This window comes from Pleurodeles waltl, chromosome 12 (genome assembly GCF_031143425.1).
Source record: "Pleurodeles waltl isolate 20211129_DDA chromosome 12, aPleWal1.hap1.20221129, whole genome shotgun sequence".
In the NCBI taxonomy this organism is placed as follows: Eukaryota; Metazoa; Chordata; class Amphibia; order Caudata; family Salamandridae; genus Pleurodeles; species Pleurodeles waltl.
In genome coordinates, this window is record NC_090451.1 from 24176532 (window position 1) to 24194843 (window position 18312).

An 18312-nucleotide genomic window follows, 5' to 3' on the forward strand; every position below is an offset into this window, starting at 1 on the left:
CCACAGATCGTGTCCCCACTGCTCCGCGGGGATGAGCGCTCTCATAGCTCCCACAAGTCCACGGGGCTTCCCCTTAACACTCATCCTGCACCCGCTGCTCCGTGGGGCTCTACCCTCTCACACCCATAACTCTACAGGGATCCCCCTCTCATAGATCCTGCACCCACTGTTCTGCTGCCCTCTCACACCTCCCACACTATACACGCCCACCCCATCCCACAGATCGTGCACCCACTGCTCCGCGGGGATGAGCGCTCTCATAGCTCCCACAAGTCCACGGGGCTGCCCCTTAACACTCATCCTGCACCCGCTGCTCCGTGGGGCTCTACCCTCTCACACCCATAACTCTACAGGGATCCCCCTCTCATAGATCCTGCACCCACTGTTCTGCTGCCCTCACACCTCCCACACTATACACGCCCACCCCATCCCACAGATCGTGCACCCACTGCTCCGCGGGGATGAGCGCTCTCATAGCTCCCACAAGTCCACGGGGCTGCCCCTTAACACTCATCCTGCACCCGCTGCTCCGTGGGGCTCTACCCTCTCACACCCATAACTTTACAGGGATCCCCCTCTCATAGATCCTGCACCCACTGTTCTGCTGCCCTCTCACACCTCCCACACTATACACGCCCACCCCATCCCACAGATCGTGCACCCACTGCTCCGTGGGGATGAGCGCTCTCATAGCTCCCACAAGTCCACGGGGCTTCCCCTTTCCACAGATCCTGCACCCGCTGCTCTGTCGGGCTCCATACTCCCACAACTCTACAGGGACGTCTTTTTATAGATCCTGCGCCCACTCCTTGGTAGGTCTGTACTCTCTCAAACCCACAACTCGATAGGGCCATCTCATCCCACAGATCCTGCACCCATTGCTTTATGTGGTTGTACCCTCTCACACCCACAACTCTATAGGGCCATCCCATCCCACAGATCCTGCACCCACTGCTCTGCGTGGCTGCACTCTCTCACACCTTCCCCACCCACAACTCTACAGGGCAGTCCCATCCTATAGATCCTGCACCCACTGTTCCATGGGGCTGTACCCTCTCATACCTCCTGCAACTCTACAGGGACGCTTCATCCTACAGATATTGCGCCCAATGCTCTGAGGAGCTGTACCCTCTCAGACCCACAACTGTACAGGGCCCTCTTATCCTACAGATCCTGCGCATACTGCTCTGCAGGGCTGAACCTTCACATAACTCCCACAACTCTACAGAGCCATCCCATCCCACAGATCCAGCACCCACTGCTCTGCGGGGCTGTGCTCTCTCACAGCTCCCACAGCTCTACAGGTCTTGCTCCCTATATCTGCCCCCTCCCAAAGGCTCCACAAACAGAAGTCCACAGGGCTAGAGTCCCCCCCCCCCCTTTTCCTTCCTCCCCCCAAGCAGGTCCTGCACCACTGCTACACATGGCTGTACCCACTCACAGCTCCTACACCTCCATAAGGCCACCCCCTCTCACATATCCTGAACCAGAGCTCCGTGGGGCTGTTCACTCCTACACCTCCACAGGCTCGCCCCCTCTCACAGATCCTTCCCGCACTACTCTGAGGCAGTGACCTCTTGCAGCTCCCACAAATCCACATGGCCACCCACGGATCCTGCTCCCTACGGCTGAGCCCTCCCAAAGTCTCCACAAGCAGAAGTCCACAGGGCTAGAGTACCCCCCAGGCAGGTCCTGCACCCACTACTCCCACGTGGCTGTGCACACTCACAGCTTCTACAATCCATAGGGCAGCCCTTTCTCACAGATCCTGCACCCACTGCTCTGTGGGGGTGTCCACACCCAAACCTCCACAGGGCACCCTCTCACAGATGCTGCCCCCACAGCTAATCGGGGCTGTCCACCCACACATTAGCAACTCCACAGGGCCACCCCTCCTGCAGGCTTTGGCCCCACTATTCCATGGGGATAGCATATCCTTCTTGCAAACTTGCACCCACTCTCCACTGGGCTTGAGTACCTCTCCCAAATGCCCCAGTACCACTGCTCCATGGGGCTGTTCTGCAAAACAAACCCTGCACCCACTGTTCCTTGGGGCTATCCGCTCCTGCATGTCACACATCTGCAGCCCTTCCTGGCTGTCCCACCCACAGGATCCATATGCACCACTTCATGTGTCTAGAGTACCATTCCCTGAGGCTGCACACCCACTTTTCCGAGGGGCTAGCGTAGCTTTCATATAAATACCACAACCACTGCCCCAAAGGGCTACCCCCTCACACAGGAACCGCATATACTGCTCTGTGGGGCTTCAGAACCATTCCTGTGGCCTGTGCACCCAATGGGGGTGTCCATCCTGAAGGCCCTGCTAGGGTAGCCCTTAGGCAGTGTCCATACACACTGCTCTGCAGGGCTCTATTATCCCTTCTGCAAGCCTGGCTCCCACTGCTGTGTGTGGATTGAGTACCCCTACCGCAGACCCTGATCTGCAGAACTAGAGATCCACTCCTACTGATCCACAGTGCTAGAATAATGCCTCGCCAGGCCAGTCACCCACAGCTCAATTTTGCTACCATACCCCCTCCCCCACAGGCCTTCAACTTGCTGCTCTTCAAAGCTGCCTCTTCCCACAGACCCTGCATCCAGTGCTCTCTGGGGTTAGAGTAACATTACCCCAGGCCCTGCACCCAGTACTCTCACACACCCTTCACTCATTGCTTGCTCTGTGGGGTGAGAGTATCCCTCAGACAAACTCATACCGAATGTTCAGTGGAGATAGTGCCATACCCACTGGTCTGCAGGGCTGCTAACTTCTGCTGGCCCTGCCTAGTTGGCCAGTTTTAATCTCTGGCCCCACTCTACAGGACTGGGCTTTTATTTTTTTGAGTTTTGTGTAGTGCAGAACACAGCCAGAGTGGCACCCGGCCTATTTACATTTTGTTGAGGAACATTATGAAAAACACTTTACAACAGTATACATCAGAACTCCTAGCTTTCCCTTGTCCATGCATGAGGAAGTGTTCCAGACTAGTTTTTACCATTCCCTTTTGGACTTCTAGACCTGTCTTACCACTGGATGAAGAGCAGTATAAGTCAGGGCTCGAAAAATCATAAAAATGTTACTAGACCTGTAGGTTGAGTAACTTAAATAATCTACTCGACCTAACTGTAATGTACTTGACCTGTAAACAGGTCTCAAATTGTGTGATCCTAGGCAAATAGTTTAGATTCACCTTTTTTCTTACTTCTCACCTATGATTGCACATTCAAATATGTGAGCTCCACATTTCTGCAGTACAAAAAACCTCTTTTGTTTAAGTAGACTACAGTTTGCTGCATGCATCACAAGAATCTAGCCCACATACCCATGAGGTGTAGCCCACATAACCTAGGACTTCTTTTAGTTTACTAACAACATTGCCATCAGGGCAGGAGTATTTCTCAGTTTGTGTAAACACTCAATTTTAATAAATATTTTACTAAACCATGATGTGGTTACATCCAAAAAATGTCCAAAAACCTCATCTGTGAAAATTGGGTTTCAGAAAACATATCCTTTGCACATCAACATGTAAAGTATTCTGATTTGTTTTCATCCCATTAAAATATCTTTTCCTCACACAGAAATATAAAAAGTGGCTTTCACAACCTCTGAAATATATTTTGAAATGTTTGCACAGTTGACTTAGTCATTTAAATGGTGTGTGTTAGGAAAAACCTGACACCCTATATCCTTTCATTTTACATTCTAAGCAGCAGGTCACACAGTTCACCTTACAACATCCCGAACTCTGCAGTCAGAAGGAAAATGAATTGTAAGAAAAACAGACTTTTGACCTTTGTGAACACAGAGCAAATGTGACATAAGAACAAGATTTAAAGGTATTAGATTTAATTGAACTTGTTTTAGACAATAATTTCTTTGTCCATGAAGGCACATGGCTTAAACAGACTCAAGGTGTAGCAATGGGGGCGAAATTTTCCCCCTCTTTTGCAAATTTGTACATGGCTTACTTTGAATGGCTACATACAGGGAGTGCAGAATTATTAGGCAAGTTGTATTTTTGAGGATTAATTTTATTATTGAACAACAACCATGTTCTCAATGAACCCAAAAAACTCATTAATATCAAAGCTGAATATATTTGGAAGTAGTTTTTAGTTTGTTTTTAGTTTTAGCTATGTTAGGGGGATATCTGTGTGTGCAGGTGACTATTACTGTGCATAATTATTAGGCAACTTAACAAAAAAAAAATATATACCCATTTCAATTATTTATCATTACCAGTGAAACCAATATAACATCTCAACATTCACAAATATACATTTCTGACATTCAAAAACAAAACAAAAACAAATCAGTGACCAATATAGCCACCTTTCTTTGCAAGGACACTCAAAAGCCTGCCATCCATGGATTCTGTCAGTGTTTTGATCTGTTCACCATCAACATTGCGTGCAGCAGCAACCACAGCCTCCCAGACACTGTTCAGAGAGGTGTACTGTTTTCCCTCCTTGTAAATCTCACATTTGATGATGGACCACAGGTTCTCAATGGGGTTCAGATCAGGTGAACAAGGAGGCCATGTCATTAGATTTCCTTCTTTTATACCCTTTCTTGCCAGCCACGCTGTGGAGTACTTGGACGCGTGTGATGGAGCATTGTCCTGCATGAAAATCATGTTTTTCTTGAAGGATGCAGACTTCTTCCTGTACCACTGCTTGAAGAAGGTATCTTCCAGGAACTGGCAGTAGGACTGGGAGTTGAGCTTGACTCCATCCTCAACCCGAAAAGGCCCCACAAGCTCATCTTTGATGATACCAGCCCAAACCAGTACTCCACCTCCACCTTGCTGGCGTCTGAGTCGGACTGGAGCTCTCTGCCCTTTACCAATCCAGCCACGGGCCCATCCATCTGGCCCATCAAGACTCACTCTCATTTCATCAGTCCATAAAACCTTAGAAAAATCAGTCTTGAGATATTTCTTGGCCCAGTCTTGACGTTTCAGCTTGTGTGTCTTGTTCAGTGGTGGTCGTCTTTCAGCCTTTCTTACCTTGGCCATGTCTCTGAGTATTGCACACCTTGTGCTTTTGGGCACTCCAGTGATGTTGCAGCTCTGAAATATGGCCAAACTGGTGGCAAGTGGCATCGTGGCAGCTGCACGCTTGACTTTTCTCAGTTCATGGGCATTTATTTTGCGCCTTGGTTTTTCCACACGCTTCTTGCGACCCTGTTGACTATTTTGAATGAAACGCTTGATTGTTCGATGATCACGCTTCAGAAGCTTTGCAATTTTAAGAGTGCTGCATCCCTCTGCAAGATATCTCACTATATTTGACTTTTCTGAGCCTGTCAAGTCCTTCTTTTGACCCATTTTGCCAAAGGAAAGGAAGTTGCCTAATAATTATGCACACCTGATATAGGGTGTTGATGTCATTAGACCACACCCCTTCTCATTACAGAGATGCACATCACCTAATATGCTTAATTGGTAGTAGGCTTTCGAGCCTATACAGCTTGGAGTAAGACAACATGCATAAAGAGGATGATGTGGTCAAAATACTCATTTGCCTAATAATTCTGCACTCCCTGTATATGGAGAGAGTGCCCACCTGACTTGACTCAACACATACTTTACTGGGGCAGGTACATCGACGACGTCCTTTTTTGGTCAGGAGACTTGGATACATTTAACCTTTTTGTACAACATCTTAACACTAACTCCTATAACATCACTTTCACTGAAGAACATAGCACATCACATGTTAACTTTCTGGACCCGACACTTTATATCAAAGGTGACAAAATCTGCTCGAAACTATACAGAAAACCCACAGCATGCAATGCCATTTTACATGCAAGCAGCTCACACCTGGCCTCGCAAATCAAAGCCATTCCATATGGAGAGCTCACCAGGATCAGGAGAATCTGCAGTGAAGATACAGTCTTCCATGAGGAATCTAGAGTAATGAACACACGATTCTCACGGGGGGGCTATTCACACAATACGCTATTACGAGCAAATAATAGAATATACCATGTCAAAAGATCTGATTTGTTGGTTACATCCACCAAAAAGAGGGACTCACCCAGACCTCCATCTTTCATTACTCCTTACAATGCACTTAGTTCTAACATTGACAAGATTTTTTATAAACACTGGCCCTTCCTCTTGGCGGATGGATTCCTTAGAACAAGTCTCCCTCCCAAACCAAACATTACGTACAGCAGTGGGCCAGCCCTTCGAAATCACCTTTGTCACAGTTTTCTTCCACCTGAACAAATGGAGACCTGGTTACCACCAGCTCCACATGGATCTTACGAATGTGGACATTGCACTATGTGCTGCTTCATCAAAGACAAGCTTACGATGTTTCAATACAACTCACCAGTCACTTACAAAATCAACAAATTCATCAACTGTAACACCAAATTTGTAGTTTACTGCATAGTCTGCACTTGTTGTCTCATCTATGTGGGCAGCACCATCCGACCACTTAAGGAGAGACTACAAGAACACATCAGGGCCATTTGCAACAACAATGTTAACTATCCCTTCACGGTTCACTACAATGCCAGGCTTGGGCAACAAGAGATACTAGGCATTAGCATACATGGCATAGATGCAGTGAGTTCACTACCCAGAGGTGGCAACAAAACTCTACGGCTTAGACAATTAGAAAGTAGTTGGATCATCAGACTTAGAGCTGTAGAAGAGGGCATTAACGTTGACAAAGATCTATACACCTTTCTGTAACACTCAGCTATATGCATCACTTATCATCATACACTACTTACCAAGGAATATCTCTACATGTGTATTTAGCTAACTTTTACTGGTATATGCTACTGCCAACAAATTTGCTGATGTACTAGATGCATGTTTTACCCCAATCACACTTGCCTGTATTAAGTCCAGTGTTCTACTTATTGCAACATGCTGTTTACCATTGTATGCATTGCTATGACCGTATTGGTTCTGATATTACCATTATGTATTTTGAAAGCAATGCAGTTGATCCTTTCCACTCCTCTGCATGACGTCCACTTCTCATCTCCACACCCTTCCTTTGGCTTTTGTTTTCATTCTCCAAGTCCGATTTTCATTTAATGGCGCACTCCGTCTTAAGATGGCCCCCACCTTGGGCTGTTTTAACTACTCGCCGTTCCCCTGTAGTCCTTTTTCTATTTTAACTGTGCTCTCCCCAACCGGGCATAGCCTTTAAAAAGGTGCATTAACATACGTTGGCAGGACATACTGATTATTCCCGACGCGACCGGCACGTTTATTCTGTCCACGAACCTTGAGGTAAGATACAACCAGTATCACTGGTTTGCTATGGGACCTGCTCCCATTTACAGGGAATTTCACTTCACCTTCTAGTGTGTTTACAGACTTTGTTTACATACCGATTATTTGATTTCATGGAGCGCGGCGGCTCACACTGCCTCGTGCTACCGCCCGTGGCGTTTACTTTCACTTCGTTCCGCTTCTCGGAACATTTCCATCTTTAGACTAAATCGTACAGTCATTTTTTCGGTGCCGTATTTACCTTCACCTAACGTCTTTCTGAATATATAGCTCTAGCGCATTTACGGTACTCGCATAGCTCGTAGTTACAGTAATTTTAATATTCTACTCCACGCACATATACTCTACATCTAGGCTGTTTGATTTCCCGCTCCCCTGAAACGTAGTATTGGATTACCATCTCACTCTTGACAACGTATACAATTAGAATGCATTTCTCTGGCACTTTACCCATTGAAGTAATATTTTATGTTCTTTACAAACCCTAGGCTTATCATGGCTGATGCTCATCTTGTCAATACTATTTGACCTCACCTGGAGATACATGGCAGACCTCAGTTCTTGTTTGTTCCAACCGTACTCACATATACGTTTTATACATCTTAAGGTACATAACCTTTATTGATGACTTCTTATCCACATATATATATATTTTTTTAAACTCGGATTCACACCCTTAGCATGTTTATTATTAGAATCACTTTTTTCATAAATAAGATGCACGTGCACCTTGGCACACTTCTGAATCACATCAATGACAATATTACCTTGCATGATATTTTCTATTTATCCTATTCCAGATTATTTTAGCAGGTCTACCTATGTAACTTGATCTGAATTATTACCTTGGGACCCCTTTCGGTACTCTTATTTCTCTTCTCCTGTTTCACACAAACTATGCGCATCCTTATGTACTATGCACGGTGCTATATCCAACACCATTGCTCACACTCTCGGTTTCTCTCTTATCTCCTCACAAAGGATATAGATGCGTTATTGCGCCGTGTACAATTCCATTTGACCAACCAGCATGTATTGTTTATCTATGTTTCCACAGCCTTGACAAAGTCTTGAAGACGAAACACGTGTTGGCTGTTTTCTGCTGCATGGACTTATTGTTACATTTGATTACTTTACTGTAACTCTGCTAATTTTTTACCATCTGGCTGTTCTGGATACTCTTTTCTTCCTTGTATATCTGTTCCTCAGGTAAGAGAAAGCAGTTCAAAGTGACATTTAAAAGGAGCAAGAATTATCTTTGCTATAAAAATACATGCCAGTGTAAAACCAGAACTGGTAACTGGTATAATAAAATATCAATACTACATGTCCTCATGGCTGAGGTAGGGCAGTGGTAAAAACTGCAGCACCAATTTTTAATAAATTGGTTTGTTAGATTTTAAAGGGAAACAGTTATCGGGAGAATTACACGCCAATATCTACTACCACTGTGATGACAATAGTCGAACATCATTTGCAGTAGAATAATTAAAAGATGCTACTATGGTGTAAGCGCGATCAGAGTTTGCATGAGCAACAGTAGTAAGATGGTATACAGACTTTTTTCTAGTTGCACCTAGTATTAATAAGGGCAAGTATATTGGCATTTCCACTTTTGACAGTTTCTGTACCGAACTGTTCCCACCTAATATCTAGATATTTTCATACTTGTGGTGTTTCAGGCCCGGTTTGGTAAGCAACGGGAGAGGCAGCCCAGTGGGGGCAGGGGCTATTTGTCTCTAGTCCTGTCCTACTATAGCCCTGCAAACAGGACCAACTGCAACCTTTTTCAGCACTTGACTCTCAGTGGTAGTGATGGTGAGCAGTCACAAGTTTCCCTGGGAGGTTTGTGTGCAGTTACCTGGGCTCAACACCACCCCCAGCAGTGCAGTAAATAAAATTTCCACCAAGTGCTTCTCTCTATAAAAATCAAGTACTTTATTACACCAGAAGCAAAATACTGCATACTACAATCACATTGGAATACCCAGTTTGCATGTGAAAATCTTATATGCTCCAGAGTGGCTACTCCACTCTCCAGACAGTCTAGTCACCCTCTCCTCTCTTTACTCCATCTCAGTTTTTTGAGCTTTCTGTGGCGTAGTCTGGAATTTCAGCATTCTTGTCCCATCTCTGTCAGGACTTAGGGCCAGATGTAGCAAGCAGTTTTGCCCATTCTGTGTCTATGGGAAAATGTGTTCGTACATATGGCCCTAAGTCACTGAGGAACTCAGCCCTTTTAGTCTCTCACCCATTCCTGCTGGTGTGGCCACACTGAACCTTCCAGCAGGTAGCTGGTTCACCTGCTGTGGGCGGGGCTTAGATGCCTGGCATGCAGAAGTCTTACCTGAGGTGAACATCTTCCTGCCACTCGTGATTCTCTGAAACGCTGCAGCAGGATAACGTGCTTCTCCAGTATTGGATCTTTCATAGATTCACATGCTTGAATCATTCCCTTTTGCCGAAGTGGGAGCCTCACGGTATAATAGAATGCAGCAGCGAAAACCTTACTTAGAATCCAATGTTAAAATACATTCACTTTAATAGCTTATTCACATAATTTAAAAAGACCCAAAGTCCAACCAGTCCGGCCACAACACCCTTTAGAATACTCACCACAGAGGCTCTAGTCCCTTAGATTTTCTACCTCATGTTGTGTGATGGGAGACTCCCTGAGCTCTGCTTAGTTTTTCTTCAAATGCTCTACACAGAATTCTCTTCAGGCCAGATTTATATTTACCTTTGCTTAGACTTAGAATACCGGATTATGTCAGGACAACCCAGGAAATGACTGGTCAGGCCATGTGGAACTTGTGGCAAAATGAGATTGCACTCAGAAGATCCCCCCCATAAAGAGTGCATTTACTCTGTTCATCCTGAACATAATGTAAAAGATTGTAAAATTTGCTGCACTTTCAGAAACACTCTGAAGGACAGAGAAGGAAGATTATTAATATGGCTGCAAAAACTCAAATCTAAAGAAACTCCTCTATCTGAGGACAAGACAGTAAAGTCCAGTAAGAGGGGGGCAGGTCTTATGAAAAAGAGCCTTTGGAATTACCATCGAAGATGACTCACTATAGCTCGTTAGGTCATACTAAGCAATCTGAGGAGCATCCACAAACTTATAAAAAAAGACAAATTCTCCTCAGAAAAGGCTCCATCTGGACCCACTACTCTGTGTCTCAAGGAGGTGTCTCAGAAAAAGTGTTCAAAGTCCCTTCCATCAACAACAGAATCTCAAAAAACAGTTTCTGCACTCGTCGAAGACTGCATAGTCGACGATAGTGTCGATGACCACTACCGTGACGTCTAGCTTCACGTTAGCAGTATCACTGATGATACTCGTATCACGTCGCCATGGGCGTCAACTATGATCACAATATCTAGATTGCTGTCGACCACGGCACCTTCATCTAAGAAGGCACTCATGCTATCCATGACTCCCACGGCAGCACATAAGAGACCAACAACATCATTCATGATGTCAATGATGACACCCCCTGACGTTGCCAAAGACCCCGTCGAGGAAGATGCGACTGATGACAGCAACGTTGATGGCACCCACACTGACAAAAGCTTAATCGGTGGCAATGTAGATGAGAGCCCCATCGACAAAGATACCTCCATGATAGATCTCGTCGACAACATTGTCAATAGTAATACGGTCGGTGGAAGCTCTGCTTACACCTCAATCAAACAGTATTTGTAAAGCGCGGCTACTCACCCGTGAGGGTCACAAGGTGCGGGGGGGTGAGGGACCTCATTCGAGGAGCCACGTCTTGAGGGACTCCCTGACGATGGTGAGCAACGGGCTTTGTCTGAGGTGTAGGGGGAGGTTGTTCCAACTCTTCGCTGCAGTGTAGGTAAAAGATCGTCCTCAGGCGGTGGTTTTGCGGATGTGAGGGACAGTGGCCAGGGCCATCTGGGCGGAGCGGAGGGATCTGGCGGGGTTGTGGAAGAAGATGCGGTGGTTCAGGTAGGCTGGTCCTGCGTTGTGTATGGCCTTGTGATGTCTGTCTCAACAATTTTTCCTATCCATATATCACCTAGTAAAGTTTCACTATACCCTCCTGCACATCTACTGGACAAGGATGATTTAGAGAGTGAAGGCCCCATTTTGGGGTATCACATAGTCTCTCTGAGCTCCATGTAAAGTGCCGGGTGGAAAACGGATAGGTCCGATATTATGAAGACCAATTTTATGCAGGTGACCCACTGGAACAATATGTGGATCAGTACTCTAGTTATGGTCCACAGCAGGAGCGGTTGTTTTGAATGTCATTGGAGTTAATCAACAACCTCAATCATATGCTCAGATTATTACAAATGGTTACCAGATCCAACAACTTCTGATTCTCCACAACAGCCACCAGCATCCATTTGTTCTCCACAAGCTCAAACATCGGTCATTTGACCACATACTTCATTACCAGTGACCCTTCGACTTCCACTCACAAGTACATTGGCGGATCTACCAGCAGACAATCCACGCTCCTCTGATGAAGATGGAGAAGTGGGAGAAATAAGGGATTCAGCTTCAATCCCTGTAAGGAAATGCCTCCTTGGCATGGTTACCCCCTGACTTTTTGCCTTTTGTTGATGCCAGTTATGATTGAAAGTGTGCTGGGACCCTGCTAACCCGGCCCCAGCACCAGTGTTCTTTCCCTAAACTGTACCTTTGTTCCCACAATTGGCACAGCCCTGGCACACAGATAAGTCCCTTGTAAATGGTACCCCTGGTACCAAGGGCCCTGTTGCCAGGGAAGGTCGCTAAGGGCTGCAGAATGTCTTATGCCACCCTGGGGACCCCTCAGTCAGCACATGCACACTGCCTCACAGCTTGCGTGTGCTTGTGAGGAGAAAATTACTAAGTCGACATGGCACTCCCCTCAGAGTGCCATGCCCCCCTCTCACTGCCTGTGGCATAGGTAAGATACCCCTCTAGCAGGCCTTACAGTCCTAAGACGGGGTGCACTATGCCACAGGTGAGGGCAAATGTGCATGAGCACTATGCCCCTACAGTGTCCAAGCCAAACCTCAGACATTGTAAGTGCAGGGTAGCCATAAAGAGTATATGGTCTGGGAGTTTGTCAAACACGAACTCCACGGTTCCATAATGGCTACACTGAAATCTGGGAAGTTTGGTATCAAACTTCTCAGCACAATAAACCCACACTGATGCCAGTGTGGGATGTATTGTAAAGTACACCCAGAGGGCATCTTAGAGATGCCCCCTGAATACTAATCCGACTCCTAGTGCTAGGCTGAACAGTTTCTGCCAGCCTGCCACAGCCAGACGAGTTTCTGGCCATATGGGGAGAGTGCCTTTGTTACTCTGTGACCAGGAACAAAGCCTGTACTGGGTGGAGGTGCTTCTCACCTCCCCCTGCAGGAATTGTAACACCTGACGTTGAGCCTCAAAGGCTCATGCCTTTTGTTACAGCACCCCAGGGCATCCCAGCTAGCGGAAATGCCCCCTCTGGCCACTGCCCCCACTTTTGGCAGCAAGGCAGGAGAGAATAATGAGAAAAACAAGGAGAAGTCAGCCCCTAAGGTGTCCTTAGCTGAGGGGACCCCTGCCTTCAGAAATCCTCCATCTTGAGATTGGAGGATTCCCCCGATAGGATTAGGGATGTGACCCCCTCCCCTCAGGGGGGAGGCACAAAGAGGGTGTAGTCTCCCTCCAGGACAGTAGCCATTGGCTACTGCCCCCCAGACCTAAACACACCCCTAAATTTAGTATTTAGGGGCGACCCAGAACCCAGGAAATCAGATTCCTGCAACCTACACAAACTAGAAGGACTGCTGACCTGAAAGCCACGCTGAGACGACGGAGACAACATCTGACTTGGCCCCAGCCCTACCGGCCTGTCTCCAGACTCAAAGAACCTGCACAGTGACGCATCCGACAGGGACCAGCGACCTCCGAGGACTCCGAGAACTGCCCTGAAACCAAAAGAGCAAGAAACTCCCGAGAACAGTGGCACTGTTCACCAACAGCAACATTTTTGCAACAAAGAAGCAACTTTTAAAGAACTCACTCTTCCCGCCGGAAGCGTGAGACTTCACACTCTGCACCGACGCCCCCGGCTCGAGCTCCAGAGAACAAACACTGCAGAGAGGACTCCCAGGCGACTGTGACGCCGCGAGTAACCTGAGTCGACCCCCCCTGCACCCCCATAGCGACGCCTGCAGAGAAGATCCAGAGGCTCCCCCTAACCGAGACTGCCTGGTAACAAGGAACACAATGCCTGGACCAAGCACTGCACCCGCAGACCCCAAGACCGAGAGGAACCAACCTCCAGTGCAGGAGGGACCAGCAGGCGGCCCTCTCCCTAGCCCAGTCGGTCGCTGGCCCGAGAAGCCCCCCTGTGCCCTGCCTGCATGGCCTAAGTGACCCCGGGTCCCTCCATTGCATTCAATAGCAAACCTGACGCCAACTTTGCACACTGCACCCGGCCGCCCCTGTGCCGCTGAGTGTGTGTTTTGTGTGCCTGTTTGTGTCCCCCTTCCAGTGCTCTACAAAACCTCCCTGGTCTGCTCCCCGAGGACGCAGGTACTTACCTGCCAGCAGACCGGAACCGGAGCACCCCTGTTCTCCATAGGCGCCTATGTGTTTTGGGCCCTCCTTTGACCTCTGCACCTGACAAGCCCTGTGTTGCTGGTGTGGTGACTTTGGGGTTGCCTTGAACCCCCAACGGTGGGCTGCCTATGTCCAGGAGACTAACTGTGTAAGTGCTTTACTTACCTGAGAAGCCTAACAATACTTACCTCCCCCAGGAACTGTTGATTTTTGCACTGTGTCCACTTTTTAAAATAACTTATTGCCATTTTAACCTATACTGTGTGTACTACTGCTTTAATTCAAAGTTCCCTACTGTGTGGAGTAACTTGCATTTTATGTATTTACTTCAAATCTTGAATCTTGTGGTTCTAAAATAAATTAAGAAAATATATCTTTCTATATAAAAACTATTGGCCTGGAGTTAAGTCTTTGAGTGTGTGTTCCTCGTTTATTGCCTGTGTGTGTACAACAAATGCTTAACACTACCCTCTGATAAGCCTACTGCTTGGCCACACTGCCACAAAATAGAGCATTAAAATTATCTAATTTTGCCACTATCAACCTCTAAGGGGATCCCTGGGGCTCTGTGCACACTATCTCTCACTTTGAGATAGTATATACAGAGCCAACTTCCTACAGTCCCCAAAGAGTGGGACGACTATTTAACCCCAACGTCATCCCCTCCTGTCACACTGCCAGTGGACTCGCCTACAGACGACATTGGTGGTTTCCGCAATCTCATTGAGAGGGCAGCAAAAACGATTTAATCTTCCCACTAGCACCAAGCAGTCTGATTGCTTCCTTTATGATTTTTAAGTACCCATGAAAAAATCCATAAGAGCCATCCCTGTTGTGGACTTAATTTAGGAGGAAGGCATCAAGATAATGAGAAATCCAACTTTCGGTGTCAGCAGTACTGCCTAAGCTAGACACAAAGTACAAAGCACCGGATGATTCAGCAGCATGTTTAGTCGATCACCCCAAGCCGGATTCTGTTATTACACAAGCAACACAGCGACCCTGAAAGAATCAGTCAACCCCATTCGCAACACCACCAGATAGGGATGGGCGTAGGCTGAATAACATCGGCAAACGCCTTTCCATAATGGCAGCCACCACTACCAGCACCCCTATCTCCCTTGAGATCTTAGGACGATATGATAGGCAAATGTGGTCTGACATTGCTCACTACCTGGACCTCTTACCAGAGGATGCAAAATCAGAAGCCAAGAAAATTATCCAGGAGGGAGAAAGGGCCTCTGCGGACATCATTGATTGTGCGACTGACATGTCCTCAAGCAGTGGTACTTAAAAGACAAGGATGGCTGAATGCAACATCTTTCAGACCAGAAATCCAGAGCAAAATGTTGGATATGCTGTTTGATGGTGAAGCATTGTTAGGCAAACATATTGATGATGCTCTACAAACCATTAGAGCAGATACAGACATTACCAAGTCCTTAGGAAGACTGCAAATGTGACAACAGCCCTTTTGAGGTGCCCGGGGCAGTGGTTCCTACTCTCCGAGAAGAGGATTTCAGCATTACAGACAACAGCAGCCTTTTTAGTCAGTAAAGCTCCCAAACACTTAGCAGTGGCGTACAAACAGGCAACAAAACGTAAACAACCTCCTACAGGCAGAGACACTGCCAGGAAGCAGCGATCCCTCACCGGTACTGAATGTATTTAATTATCTCCATCAGTGGTCCCTAAGAGCAATGGGCATATGGGTCCTGGATGTCATAGCCTGAGAGCACACTCTCAAGTTCAACACCAAGTGTTCCTCCAAAAGGGGCACCTCCTCCCCATCTAAAGCAATCTCTGCTGGAAACGACAACTATGCTAGCAAAGGGTGCAGTAGAGGAGGTCCCAAAGACTGAGGGGAATCTGTTTCTATTCCTGCTTCTTCCTGATACGGAAAAAGTCGGGAAACTTATGCCCTAGCTTAGACCTTTGTAAGCTCAACAAATACTAGAGAAAACAATCATTTTGCATAGCCACCCTGCAGAATAATTTACATCTCCTCAATCATGGAGATCACATGACTGCTTTGGATCTCCAGAATGCATACCTCCATATCCCGATTCATCCAAAATATTGAATGTTCCTGCAATTCAAGGTGGCTGGCACCCACTACCAATTTCAAAGTCCACCCACCAAGTGTCTAACTCCTTTGTCATCTCATCTGAGACAAGGAGTACAAGTATTCCCGTACCTGGACGACTGGTTAATAAAAGCTACTACATCTCAACAGACCACAATACATACTTCAGTCTGCCTTACACTCTTCAAAAAGCTTAATCTCGCAGTCCACTAACAAAAGTCACATCCCAACACCATCATTGACTTTTCTGGAAGCAGTTCTAATTACTAGCAAAGGCTAGACGTTTTCCTCACAAGAAAGACAGACCAGGATTCAACAACTGGCTCAACAGCTTAGCAGTTTCAATTTGACTGTACAAGTTAGTCCTAGGAATGCTTTCTTCTTGCATTCCATGAATCCCTAATTGCTGCCTGCACATGCGACCATTGCAGAAGGAGTTAGACAAGCAGTGGGTGCAAGTTCAAGGTTCGTTCAACCACATCATTCAAATGACCACAACCATGGTAGCATCCATGCAGTGGTGAGCTCAGAGGGGAAAGATTGCCCATGGGCTTACATTCCTCAGACACTCAGAATTGGTCATAACGACGTAGTGTCCTTCAGGATTTCACAATCCATGGAAAACTGAATAACTTTGAAAAGAAGATCTCAATTGCCCTCGTATCTTTGCTTCCTAGAATAGCACACCCGTCTGTTCTTATCTGCGCGGACAATACTACCAGCATGCATTACATAAACAGGGAGGTACAAGGTGGTCAACTCTCTTGCGGCAGACACAAGAAATTTGGAAGTGGACCCCACACTGTCAGGGAACTCCGATGGCAGAACATTTGCCAGGAACAACCTGTGTCTTATTGAACAGAACACATTAAGCAGCACGGCTACCAGTTGCCACAAATGGCAACTAAATCAACATATTCTAGACAACATCTTTACTCACTGGAGCAAACCAAATCTGGATTTGTTGGCAACCAAGAACAAACGCAGATGCCAGTACTACACAAGCAGGCATCAGCAAGAAGAGTTGTGGGGGGATTGCGTTTTCGATCAGATGGTCATATTTCTTTGCACACGCTTTTCCATCAATCCCATCATTCCAGAGTATCCTCAGGAAAATCAAGAGGGAACCCTCCTGAGTAATCCTGATTGCTTCCAGATGGCCCAGACAGTTCTGGTTCACAGACCTCCTTTTTTTTTTTAAACAGGCCCCAATTCAGCTGAAGCCCATACCAGCGTTGCTGACAAGCAGTGGCCAAGTATGTCATCCCAATCCAACATCATTATACTTGTCGACCTGGCTCCTGAATTCGCAAGGTAAAACATTCTGGCAGACTGCAGAGAGATCCTTGCAAAGGCCAGGGCAGACACTGCCACTAAGACACATAAGCTGAAGTGAAAGCGTTTCTGACTATTGTGCCAGGAAATTAGCATTCATCCTATCTCATCTACTCTAGAACAAATCCTACTGTAACTTCCGGTCTAGCTCACTCGTATATTAAAGTACATTTAGCAGCAGTCTCCTGATTTCGAAGATCAGAAAAGCTGCCTTCACTGTGGCTGGCCAGAATAATCAAGCAGTTTCTCAAGGGACTTTTCAGGGTGTTTCCTCCAGTAAAAGAACCTCCTCTTGTCTGGCATCTAAATGTAGTACTTGGACAATTGATGAAGGCTCAGTTTGAACCGATTCACAAGACGGAATTAAAATATCTCAAATGCAAAGCAGCATTGCTGCAGGCACTTACATCAGCAAGAAGAGTTAGGGACATCCAAGCATTTAAAAACAAGGAATCATTCATTCAATTTAAACTAGACCGTGTCATATTGAGAACCAATCCAAAGGCCATACCAAAGGTCCCTTGAGATTTCCACCTTAATGAATCCATAATGAGGACTTTGGTTTCCAGTCCACAGACTATAGCAGAAAGATAACTACATACGTTGGACATTAAAAGGTGTCTCATTCTATTTACACAGAACTAAACAATCTGGCAAAATGGATCAATTGTTTGTGGCTTATTGAAATCTACCTAAAGGATTTCCAGTTTTGAATCAAACCATAGCAAGGTGGATCGTGGCAGCTATATAATTTTTGTCACAGACAATCAGGAAAGCCAGTGACACAGAAAGTTAAGGCCTGGTGTGTTGTGGACACCTATGGTGTTATCACCTTATGCCAGGTCCAGTTATCCCCTGTTAGTGAATCGTAGGCAGTGTCTAGGAAGCCAGGGCTCTTTAGAGGCAGCAGTGGATGAGCAGCCAAGACTTATCTGGGAGACATGCAAATCTTATGCAATACCACCATAGTTACACAGCAACTTGTCAAACATGAATGAACAACACAATGTTACAAACATAAAGGTACTTTATTA

At 46.4% G+C, this 18312-nt stretch overlaps 1 protein-coding gene across 2 annotated transcripts in view; it reads left to right on the top strand.

Annotated features, from left to right (window-relative positions):
* The window catches only part of MED16 (mediator complex subunit 16), a 326193-nt gene that overhangs the window by 2887 nt on the left and 304994 nt on the right, over positions 1-18312 (top strand). The window contains exon 1 of one of the 2 annotated variants that reach the window (XM_069216803.1): positions 8371-8480. The exons of the other annotated variant lie outside the window; for it this stretch is intronic. The gene's annotated coding sequence lies outside the window, so the exon portion shown is untranslated. Of the gene's footprint in view, positions 1-8370; positions 8481-18312 lie in introns of those variants that run through there. 2 annotated transcript variants of the gene reach the window in all.